Source organism: Oreochromis aureus, linkage group 3 (assembly GCF_013358895.1).
Source record: "Oreochromis aureus strain Israel breed Guangdong linkage group 3, ZZ_aureus, whole genome shotgun sequence".
NCBI classification, from domain to species: Eukaryota; Metazoa; Chordata; class Actinopteri; order Cichliformes; family Cichlidae; genus Oreochromis; species Oreochromis aureus.
This window is the reverse complement of record NC_052944.1, coordinates 50836719-50847668: the sequence shown is the minus strand read 5'-3', so window position 1 is coordinate 50847668 and position 10950 is coordinate 50836719.

Below are 10950 nucleotides of genomic sequence, written 5' to 3'. Positions count from 1 at the left end.
CCAACAATTCAGTTGAGTAAGGCTTACAGAGATGAAGAACAGGTAATATAAGATCCTTTCTTTAAAAAATTAATCAATACAATAATAATAATAATAAAAACAGAGTAATGATCAGCACAAACACACACATATATGTTTTGCGTGTGATAACTCTGATGTAAGTGACATGACTTTTCTTAAACTTGAAAGGACATTTAAGCATATTAAGTGTTTACTAGAACAAGCAGAGTTCAGCATTGTGCTGGTCTACAACTTTACGATGCAATTAAATGTTAAACCAAAGCCTGTTGTATAATGAGCTTAAGAAGTTTTCTCATATATTAATATCACATTTATATAATGCCATGGTCCCTCAGTCTACCCAGCGCCGTAGCTCCGCAAACGCACATAACGCACACTGCGTAGGGCACCAAATGGCCGGTAGGGCACCAAAAAAATCAGGGTCGTAAAAAAAAAAAAAAGTAAACCATATTAATACTATAAATATCATATGCATTAATATGGTTAAACAATACAAAAGCAACATAAAACAATTTTCCCGAGAAAAGGGGTGAATCTGCTTTGTGCCCTGTCTCCAGTCTCCTCCTGGTGCCCCCCACTCCCAGTGGTCTGTTCTATAATGCCTCAATTCGGTATTGGTAAACACCTGTTTGAACATGGCCTCGAAAACGGCAACAGGAGTCGGGAGCGGAGAAAAGAAAGAAGAAGAGGAAGCGTGATGAAACTCAGGCGCCGCTTGCCGGTAAGGCAATGTTTAAATAATAACAAAAAAAAAGTTCATTATTGTAGCCCTTGCTTGCGCTCATGTCCGTCAACTCTGTGATAGCTCCTGTTAGCAGTGTTCATACTGTGTTAACAAATGTTGCAAATGATTGATGTTGGGTAGTTTGTTTACGTTGTGGATATGAATATAGAATGGACTACTAAAAGCAACTCATCATGGTCACTCAATTGACGGTTTTCAGATAACGTTAGCAATCGTGAGACTAGCATTTCCCTCCTCAGGTTGCTAGCTGGCTAACGTCATGCATGCTACTGATTAACCTTAACTTTAGGATAGGTCAGTGATGCAGTCAAGTATTATTATCAGATTAGACAAGATTACTTTGTATGTTGCTGCATTTCAGGATATCTATAAAGACGCATATCTTATTTATGCGGCATAAATAAGATATAGGTTTCATATTACAGTGTAATATGAAACCTATATCTTCCAGTAATATAGATTTCTACTTGCGCATTTATATCAAATTATGTACAGCATGTTTATATTGCCATTTGCCATTATGAAAATCTATACATGTAAAATATAGTTAGTAATTTTTAAATGTACCAGTGACTTACTTAATTTATTAGTCTTATAATGCAATTTTTCGTAGGCCTACTGTAGATTCAAAATTGTATTTCTGTAAAATCCCTGAATATTTTCTCTTGTATGCAGGGTCAATGCTTAAATATGTTCAAGGAGGATCTCAAGGACAGGATGAACCATCCAGTAGTAGTGCCATCCCTGGACATCAACCACCAGCCATTGTAGACCCTGCAACAATCCCTAGCCAAGAAGAACAAGAACCATCAACCACCAGTTCAGGTACAGTTCCATACACAAGTACCACTGAGAGTCCTGTCACTGAGAGACTATCAGAAAGTGACACTGTGGAGACATGTGTGCCCCCTTCAACCGATCCTGCTCTTTGGCCAGCTCACATTGTAGATGCTGATCGTGTTGAAATTGTGCGGAGAGGTCCTTTTAATGTCAGCTCTGATTTTAATTTTCCAAAGGGGCCTGAGTATTTATTTGTAACAGTATTTTTAACCTCCTTTAACCTTATTTATTTGTTTAACTGTCATGTTTGTTGTTATTTAATTAAACAAATTCCACTGAGAAATTCAAAAGTATTAATGTTTTTTTTTTTTTTTTTTAAGTGGCGGGGGCACCATAAAGCATTTGTGCTTAGGGCACCCAAATGGCTAGCAACGGCCCTGAGTCTACCTATGCTGGCTCATCACATTGTGTGGTCCGTGAAGAGAACTGCAGGTACTGCCTGAAGCCCTGGGCAGAGATGACGAGTAGGTAATTGAATTCTGGTAAGCCCAAAATCTATGACCTAAGTAGTTTAAATTTAAATTAAATTTGTTTTCATCTTTTTTTAAGAGAAACTCTAAGGCAGAAATCAGATCAGCTGTGTGCTGGTGTGAGTGGTCTCCCCATGCAACTGCCTTAATGGTTCTTGTCAAAGGACCTGCTATATCATTAGTCTGTGAGACTACAGAGCTCTGTAGCTTCTCATATAGATCTTATATAAAGGTAAAGAAGGCCCTCTTCCTCCGTGTCCTGAGGAAGAATAACCTGGACCAGAAGGCCTTCTGGCATTACTCAGTGGAGAGCTTGCTTTCCTAATTCCTGGGTGTTTTAGTATGCAGCGGCCACTACTGAGAACGGGAAGGCTGTGCAGAGGGCAATTAACACCACCCAAAAAAATCATTGGCTGCCCTCTGCCAACCCTGGAGGCCATCGCCAGATCCTCTTGTCTCAGGAAAACCAGCACCATCACAGGTGACCCCTTGCACCCTGCTCACCACCTGTTTGACCTCCTGCTTTCTGGTCCGTGCCTCAGGTCAATAAGGTCCCACACCTCCAGATTCACCAACAGCTTCTTACCCTGGGCCATTCAGACTGTTAACAAACACTATCCCCCCACACACCACTCCTGCCCACCCACCTCACCAACCTGAGTCATGGTCTCAGTAACTACTATCACTCAAGTTACTCACATACGTACTCTATACTTAGACCAAGTCCTTTTGCACTGCTTCCAAGCACTTTGCTCTCTAATGTGTGCCTTTCTCTTGTTTTGTACATATTCCTCAATTTGTATATATTTCTCGTGACTCTATATATCTCTTCTGTATAAATGTCTTTACACAGTAGAAAATATAAATGTCTTTACTATTTATATATTTTTTTAATCCTGCACAGTTGGTGCGGAGCAACCCCAGTTTCGCTGTACATGTACAATTGAAGGCTATTCTATTCTATTCTAGTCTATATCTAGAAGTAAGCACAGCGAAAAAGAGATGGCTACAAATTACATACATAAAAACTGAATAAGGTGTGGAGAATAATTTGTCATTCTGCAGGTCTAACACATCCAAGTCCAAACCATATCTTCAATGACATCTGCAACATGAGAGTTTTCCTGCCCTGTGCAGATAAACAAAACTGCTGGGCAGGTTAAACCAGGTTGCACTTGTGCTCACTACACACTTGATGTCACTGGTCAACAAAGATGACTTAGCCAGAGCAGAGGAAACAAGAAGACCAATAAACCACAACCATAGCGTGCCTGATATAACTGTCATGGTCGAGAAGGCTCTCTGCTTGGATTGGTCAACCAGTTCTTTTCCCCTGTCGCCTTTCCCTGGCCCTGGGCGAATCAGGACACAGAGAACAGAAATGCTGCAAAAAGATATGGCTATTACTGAGAAAGCCAAAAAGCAGAACAATGGGTTTGTTGTGTTATTAGGTAGAAGTACAGCTGTGACACTAATTAGACCAAAGGACAACAGTCAAACACAGATGATGCTGATGTTTCTGATCCTCACTCCACGAGTATTTCTTAGACCCAGGTAGGTAATGGGGTGAACTACAGCCAAGTAACGCTCTACACAGGTCAGGATATGAAAAAACATCTCTCCATAGAGACCAATGTTAGTAGTATAGAAGCCTACTATTGCCAAAGCAGAGTGATTAGTGTATATGCCACAAACGTTAAGCAGGCACCCCAAGACCCAGATCATCTCCATAGCCGCAGTGTGGTAGGTGAAGAGGTCAGAGTGGCTTGCTGTTTTAAAGGAACCCTGCTCTCTCCATCATTGATAACCAAGGTGGAGGACAAAGGCGGAGAGAGGGAGGAGGAGGATGACTCTCAATGCAGTGATGGCAGTAGACATGTAAGTGCAAACTTTGGAGCAGTAGTACTGCAGATCATCATCAAATGTATATTTAGAGTTGAGTGACATATCACCTGTAAATTTTCTAAGTTGAAAAAGGAAGTAGAAGAAAAAAAACAGAATCTTTTTAATGGCATGAACAAAAGCAAAAAAAATTAATTAATTAAAAAGTGAATTATTTCAGTTTCATTTGATTTTTTAAAAATGTAATTAGGTTTACAAAATCCTACATGAGATTAAGGAACTGCATATGAACAGCAGTTCACTTTAGCTCCATTTCCACCTTTATGTCACTCAATTACAGTGATGGTCAGTAACGTGTTAAAAGTAACAAGTTACTGTAATCTGATTACTTTTCCAAGTAACAAGTAAGGGATTACCTTTGCAAAAAAATAATTAGATTACTGTTACGTTCCCTTAAGAACGCTGCATTACTGCATTACTAAACCATGATTTTGTTTGTGAGAGTGTCTCATGACAATGACGTAGCACTAGACGTGTGTAGATCAATGTGTGTAGATGATATGGACTGCAGGAGAGAGTATGACCATGCAGCGTTTAAAGCTTGGAAGTACTGACATTACTTTGAGTTTGACTCCATCAAAAGTGATAAAAAGATTAGCGTCCGCTGTACACTCTGCATGGGAAGAAAACTTCTTTCAACAATGCAAAATTAAACTTCAAATCTGAGCAAGCACCTAGCACGCTTCCATGGGAATGTGAAATTCACAGAGAAACCCCCGGATCCTCCCACTGACATGACCGCTGCGGCAACTGGGCAGAGCTCTGACAGCCTGACTCCTGCTAAACAGGTGAAAATAGATTTAAGAGCGACAGGACTTTGTGCTGCTGAGTCTTTGATTTTATTTATTTTTCCTGTGTTTTACTTGCATCTAAGTGAAAGAGTGAGTTTAAACACAAAATATTATTTTATTTAATATGTGAAATATGCAGAAAATAGGTTTAAATCTTAAACACATTTCTTCAAGCCAAAGACAGTTGCATATAATTTAATTTTTGCTTGATGCAATGCGCAAAAAAGTTAAAAGATTAAAAATAATAAAACAGTTTTTAAAAAGAAACTTTTCCATTTGATTCAATTTTATATGATGGATTATGCAGAAAAAATAGAATTGGGCTGGAAGGTCTATTGCTTTATTACATACTAAGAATGTGTATCATGTTTTTAAAAAGTAACTAATAAGAAACTAATTACTTCTGAAAATAAGTAATCAGTAAAGTAACTGGATTACTTTATTGGAGAAGTAATCAGTAATTAGTAACTATTACTATTACTACTACTATTACTATTTTCAAGTAACTTGACCAACGGCTCAGTTAGTGTGTACAGGGAAATGGAAGCATTACAGTTAGGATGTCTATCATAACCTAAAATTACAGAAATAACCATCAAATTAATGACTCACATATAGGGCAATCTTTTAAGAAATACCGTGTTGGTAGTGTTGCTTTCCTCTTTTAGAGGAAGAAAGTTTTCCATTCTAATATTTTTTAAAAACACTCCCACAGTCAAGACCTTTTTCAGTGCTCTTTGAAAAAGGCCAGCTGGAGCTGGACTAACACACTCATCAGTCATTCAGCATTTGATTGTAATAAGAAACAGAAAAGACCTCAGCTCTAAATTTGAAATATATATGGAGTCCCTAGTCTTGATAAAATTAAAGTAAATGAAAAACTGGAACTGCTGAGTGTACTTTTTAATTCTGTCTGAAGCCGACATGTGCTCACTTTGCCAAATGATGAATATTATTTGATGAATTTTAGACACTAGAGAAACAAATTTAAACTTAAAGTAATAATCTGTCAATTAATCTATTAAATGTACAATTAGTTATTCAAAGAAATTCTCCAGGAAGACATGTTTAACAAAAAAAGCATGCATTGCGTAATGACTGCAAGTGTAAAACATAGTGTACAAGAATAATTAATATATGCTTTTGTTATTTATTAAATAAATAAAATTAATCCTCCTCATTTATTGTTTTTTCTAAGACATTGATACTATAAGAAGGAACTTAACAGAAATAACTCACCTTTTTCAGCAGTGTTTCTCTGTGATTCTCTTTCTCTTAAATTTTGAATGTTACTGAGTGTATCTCACTCTGACTGGGTTTGAATATGTGATGTTTGTGTGTGAAACTGGGTATAAGAGGACTGTGAGTATTTTTTCATGCAAACTGTGGCATATTTCTCAGAATTTCACAGTTAACTGCAACAGGCAAATGGTCTTTTCGCACTTCTCTCAATAGGATACAAAACACGGCAGTTTAATTACAAAGCTGCAGAGTTTCACCAATGTGCAAAAAAAATAAAATGAAGTGAAAGTGGAATAATTCTAGAATAATGTCTCCTAATGTAAACTTGCAAAAAACTTGTCATTAGCTTCATAATATTATCAAAAGATGGGACAAGGCTGAAAGATCAATATAGGAGGCCTGTGATTACAGCAGCAGTCCCCAACCCCCGGGCCACGGACTGGTCTGTGAGTTGTTTGGTACCGGGCTGTGAGAGTTGAGGCTTGGGTGTGAAATTTATGGTTTTCAGGGTTTTTATCGGTTTTTATCTTTATTTTTTTTTTATTGTCTCTAACGTTAACTCAGTTTTCCTGGGTCTTTTCCTGTGTGTTATGAATAAATCTGCCTTTTTTTGGTTCTGGTACTGGCTTATTTGTTGTATTTATCCGCGACACCTTAAAGACCGGTCCGTGAAAATATTATCGGACATAAACCGGTCCGTGGTGCAAAAAAGGTTGGGGACTGCTGCATTACAGGTATAATTTTATCATGGAAATCATGGCATTGGCTCAGGAAAACATCCAAAAGTCATTTTCTGGAAACACAGTTTGCTACACTATCTACAAATTCATGTTGTGAAATGTAGAACAGATGTTTGAACATGACAGAGAAATTTGGCTGTCTTAGGGTTAGGGTTACACCATTACACCAGTATATCTTCACAGTAAAGGCAGGATGTTGAAATGACCTGCTTGTAGTGCAGACCTTTTTACCAACTGAAAACAGTCCATCATAAAATGAAAATTATGAAAAAGAAGACAACATTCCTCTCCCTAAGGTCCAGCAACTGGTCTGGACTTCAGCATTATTAGTTAAAGTTATGAGTTAAAATTTGATTCAAAATTTAAATGTTAAATACAACATTTTGCATAGAAGCAAAAACTCATGAGCCATGCTTAATATATCAGTAGTCATACTGTAAAGTTTCTAATTCTACTATTTTTAATTTATTATTCTACTTAATATATGGTGTTAAAACCATCTACAGTTCAAGAAATCTTGGAGAAGCAACAAATAAAACCAGGGTCCTGCAGACTTACCAGTATAATGCTTTAACTGCCATAGATAGTGCAGTCAGTTTGGGTGCAGCTACACCGCCTCTTCATAGTAACATGTTGGAATTTGCTCTGTGTGTCTCACTTCAAATGGGAATTTTTCTAACATACAGTCAGTTACTGGTAGCATTGCATGAAACCAGCACTTCATAGCTGCAAAAATGACCAATATGGACAGTCTGTGTAGTCTTAGACTGCTACAGGAGATGCACTTTTACCGCTCAATCCTGGGGTGTTTACACTAATAGTAACTAGTGCAAAAATGCTAAACTGGTGCAAAGAGTCCTTGAATGCTCTCTATGCTTCCAGGTGTTTTGATTTGCAAAATACTGCAAGGCTTGTAGCAGGAACATTAAAATATCGATGCCTCATTTGTATCAGTATGCAGACTTTGCAACCAGCGGAAACAACATATTAAACTTGTCCTGTTTAAACATTAAAGAAACATGCCACCTTATCATCAGCTCTTCAGACATTATTTCTGTGTTGCTAATTCTTGCATACAACCCCTTGCTGATCAAAGGAATGCTCACTATGAAGCAAGTGAGGATCGGGCCTGCATGAGCCATGTACGCATTATACGACTACTTCGAATGCACTGACTGGGATGCACACAAGGCAGCTCCAACTGACAATCAACATGCAAATGTGGATGAGTATGGGGAGTCAGCGTCTATATCCAGAAAATTCACAGACGTCTTTGTCACTTACTAAACAAACTGGTTCCTCTCAGCCTTCTCATCCCTATGTCTAACTATCTGCTGGAGTTTCTCACTAGCAGAACCCAGTTTTGTAGCATTATTACTGGCGTCACAAGAACAAAGATAGAGAATACAAGGGCACTTAACTAGGAACTTATTAAATAGGTAATTAGTACAGAAACAGGAAACTCATGAGGTGCACAAGAAGGAATGAGGGACGATGTGACAGAGAACAATGCGAGACAGAGACAATAAACACTCACAAGATAACAAGAGGAGAGGCAACAGGTGGGGCACATGACTGGAAACTACAGACATTCTGACTTTGAGGAAGTAAAAACAACACGAGTCACAGAAAGCAACAGTTATCTCAACAAGGGTAAACTCAGCCTAGAGGAGGACTGAAGGACTAGACAGGGGACATGCAAGATTAAAACATAAAGATGGGACTGAAACACCAATGAACAAATCAGGGAAAATGAGACAAAGGGAGGTAAATGAATTATGAAAACACAAAACAATCTAAGTAAAGCAAGAAGTAACTAAACAGATGAGAGGCTCACTTATATGAACACAGAGACAGAGAGGTTAACAAATGCTGAGGCAAGAGTCACGTTACAAATGAGACACTCAGGACAAAACCACAGAGATGACTAGGCCAGACTGTGAGAAGATATGACTTCTTCTCTGCATCATCTTAACAGCTTAACTTGTTGCTTTGATGAAGGTGTTTGGAAGAATTACACAACCAAAATAAACATTTACAAATTTATCCCCATCTGTTCACTGCAAAAATAATAACAATATTAAATTTGCACATTACGTACACTCAATTTGAATACAGTATTCAAATCTAATAGCTTTTCAGGCTGCGCACCACAGATATGTCTTTGTGTCTTGCTGTCTTTCTATCAGGTAACTAAATGAGACAAAGTAAAAAAGTAAAACCCAAACGAGGTCTTAAAAAGCACATGGTGCCCTCAAAAAAACAAGATGGCCAATGGCAGCTTAAACCAGTTCATATGAGCCTTAGTGGACTCTGTTTGGCTGCAGGACTCAATCACTCAATGACATAAAAGGCAGGACTTTGGCCTCTGGAGTAACTTTAGGGTAAGACCCAGGTTTTCTGTAATTCAATGGTGGTCCATGTCTTACTGTGGTAACTTGGTAACTGCCTGCTCTGGAGCAGATGATGTTTCAGATTGGAGATTAACAGGTATGAAATCACTGCCTGCTGACCAATTAATTAACTAAAAAAACAGTTCAACCATTCAACCACTTGAAGGTAGTTCAAACTTCTCAGCATAGACAGTGAAAGGGTCTAACATTTGTCCTCCACGAAGATGGCATTTTAAGACCTCCTCTGTACTCTACATGATTTTTGACACCTCACTATATATCAATAAACACGTGGCTTGACAACCATTAGATCAGTTTCTACGTTTTTCCAGTGGTAGCTACATAAGCAAAGATGATCCTCACTAACTTTGTAATACTTTATAATACATTATAATACTTGTTTTGTATTTTGAGATTGCATTCATATTCAAATCTAGAGCTATGGTTCCAATTACTATTTTTTTGGAAGCCAGCTTTGGTTCTTCTTTTTTTGTTTGGAAATAGAAGTAAAATAAAACAAGTTCTTATTCCATTCAACTTCTTTCTTAATATCAAGCTACTAAACTAGTAAGTACTAAATAGCAAGTTACTAATTAATGATGATTGATTTTACAGCCAGTATATTGCTTTAATTTAGTGCTGTCAGCGTTAATCTCGTTAAAATGACGTTAATGCTATAACCGCATTAACGTGGCAAATCTCTGTTAGCAAGTTAGCGCAGATCGCCCCATGCGTGGGGCTGCACGGCGTCAACCCGACCTAACTGCACTAACGGGTTGACGCCGTCCGTGGAGATTTGCTGCTTTAATGCAGTTATGGCGTTAACATCATTTTAATGAGATTAATGCTGACTTACTTTAATTCTTACATTTTTAAAAATTATGTAATTTAATGCAATCAGACATTACAAACACACCACCAACTGAATAAATACACAAAAATCTGATAAGTATGGTTTAATTGTGGTTCTAAAGCATTGTGTTTATTTATTTAATGTGTCCTATCTGCAAAAGTGATCCAGGAACAAAAAATAAAAGGGAATGAACTCTTTATAACCTACTTTAAAAACAATCATTTCAAAGTATATAAATGTTTAAAATGAGGTGACTGTATGAAACAGGTAAGCTGAAACAACACTTTATATTTCATTATAAAATTAATGATATGAAAATGAATAGTTACACTAATTGATCTTAATCACCTCTCCAAACTTTTTAATCTGGAAGTTAGCTGTATACCACAGTGAGGAGAATGAATGATGACCGACAGTCAACACATTAGACAGCTTGAATACTTATGTTATATGATGATGTAACGGAAGAACAAAGAAAAAGCAGGTCACAGAAATGCTGAAAGCTTTACTTGAAGTTGGTCCATATAATATTTAAAAAGAAAAAAAAGAAAGTAAAAACAATGGACAAAAACAAAAAGTGCATATTATACAACAACTTAAATGATTTGATTTTGCTTTATATAATAACTATAGGAAGACATTTTAAGTTTGAAATTTCTGAAAGCCATGTTTCTCAATGTAAGAGCACATTCTGTAGATTAAAACTTATCCTGTTGACTTTATTTTTAATTAGTTATTTTCTCATTGGGACAACAACTGTGTATTAATGTAATATTTTAAAATGATATTTTAATATTGTGTTATAGGATACAATAACACATTACTATCTAATTGTTCTAGTTCCATTGATTTGTACAGCTATGTTTGGATAATCCTTCTATGTCCACTAGTTTACTTCATTTGCCAAACCAATAACACACAATAAACAAAATTCTGGATTATTTTTTACTAAT